The 1,920-nt window shown below is 47.8% G+C and overlaps 1 long non-coding RNA gene across 1 annotated transcript; it reads right to left on the bottom strand.

Annotated features, from left to right (window-relative positions):
* Positions 1–280: 280 nt before the first annotated feature.
* Positions 281–1,391, bottom strand: LOC119177380 (uncharacterized). The gene is made up of 3 exons (XR_012894090.1): positions 1,320–1,391; positions 1,142–1,258; positions 281–318 (listed from the first exon to the last, which is right to left on the bottom strand). It is a non-coding gene; the product is annotated as an uncharacterized LOC119177380 (long non-coding RNA).
* Between the last annotated feature and the right edge of the window lie 529 nt (positions 1,392–1,920).

Here is a 1,920-nt window from a genome sequence, read left to right as displayed (position 1 = left end):
TGCAAAGTGCACACAAACTTACCATTTTCCAGTTGTTGTTGCAGGTCCATCGAATTCTCATCTAGTACACCATTTTGTGCAGCACTAGTGTCCATGTTGAGATTCTCTGAAAGCAACACATCAGCTGACCATTATCCCCTATATGAATGTGTCTGCAGAATCAAGCCAGCTGAAATCTGAGCAATCACATGCTGCCACGGGAAGAAACTCAAAACAGCACTTAAGTTTGCAAAGTGCAAGCAAGCTCACCATTGCGAGGATCCTGCAACTCTGGTGTGTCATTAGGAGTAGCAGAAGTGGCTGTCGTATCAAGCTCCCCTGAAAGAATGGTATCGTGGTTATGCACAGGTCATTTGCTGACAATAAGCACCTAGAGTGAGATGTGCATAACAGCCACATATTGGGTGTCTAAGAAATAGTGACAATCAGGGACATGGCTGAGCGGAAGAGTTGTTTGAGGGGTTCAAACCTCCGAAAATTTTCAGCTTTGCTTGTGTATATATTACACGCACACATACCAACGCACACACGAGCATAAAGTATGGTTGAATCCCACCACCGAAATATGTCTGGCTACCCCACTGGTGACAAAGGCATTGCATGCGGCATTCACAATACGACTTCACAACCTAAAAACACGCTGTAAATGTGGGAAGCAGCGGCGAAAATGATCGAGTGGGCAATAAATCTATACAAGTGCTCTCACGGTGCCGCAGGCACGAGAAACCTCGCAAGCACTGCCTGTCACACTACACTATCCACTGCAAATCGCCTTGAAAGTGGTTGGTTTCTCGTCTGGCCTCGCCCATGATGAAAGCAGTCGCAAAATACCAGACGGGAGCGATGCAGTACAGCCGTCCAGACTATAGCCTAGAGTGCTCGAACGGCTCACTAGAGTGGTACCGGGCTCGAAACAAGTATTTATTATACATTCACATTTTCCACTGACTGTGCTTTAGACCGTACATCTTTAAAAGCTGGAGTGAGTCCGGAAAGTAAGAGCGACCTTCGTAAATGCACGACAGAACTGACCGCTCACGCGCTCAGACAGATGTGTGGTTGCCTTCACGAACATCTGCTCCTCTATTCTGCATTAGCAGTTTTTGTCCCAGTAAATATAAACTGAGATTGTAGCGCTTACCTTTCTGTCGCTTCCACCATCGGCTATGGCGACGCACAGCAGCATCGCCGCGACTTCTCACGTAGGTGAACACACTGGGGACGAAGTCAGGATGGTTCTTGAACTTTGACGGCCGTCCTGCAGTAAACGTGATTTCTTATTGCACAAACCAAGTTATAAGCACTTAAAATTACCGTACCTGTTATGAAATGCGCGCTGCAGATCCAAGAATGTTTGTTGGGCGCCCACGGCGAACCGTCAGCATTCTGTCTCCTCACAGCAGCTAGCCAAGCATCTCTCTTTTCGGCACGTAGCCTCGCGGACGGGAACCTGTAGAAATGTGTGCTTCCTTTCTGAGTAAAATAATTCGTGCAGCCGTAGGCCACACAGTGCGCTGGCATTTCTGTACGCTGCTAAAGCGAGGCGACTTAGTTCAGTGACGGCACAGAGATGCACGAGTGACGGCCGGCCTGGCTCGTGTTTTCCAACCAAAACCAAAGCGCCCATAGAGGGCGTCAGCTGCGCCGTTACCGCGCATGCGCAGAAGCTTTTCCGCAAATGGTCAATTCATCGTTTAACTGAATAAGGGCATGCACACAGAGACGGACACTAGAAAAAAATGCACACAACATAAGCAATGTTCAAGTGTCTGTACGTGCCCTTATTCAGTTAAAAGATGAACAAATACCAACAAGCCTAACTATCCAAGCTACTGTAAAGCTACTTACTTGATTGTCCGCCTGGGAAAACAGCGGCAGTTCATCACTGGCACCCAAACCCTAAAAGGCAGAACAAAAGAA

Source organism: Rhipicephalus microplus, chromosome 3, assembly GCF_043290135.1.
Source record: "Rhipicephalus microplus isolate Deutch F79 chromosome 3, USDA_Rmic, whole genome shotgun sequence".
NCBI lineage: Eukaryota > Metazoa > Arthropoda > Arachnida > Ixodida > Ixodidae > Rhipicephalus > Rhipicephalus microplus.
This window is presented reverse-complemented; position numbering and strand designations above follow the sequence as displayed.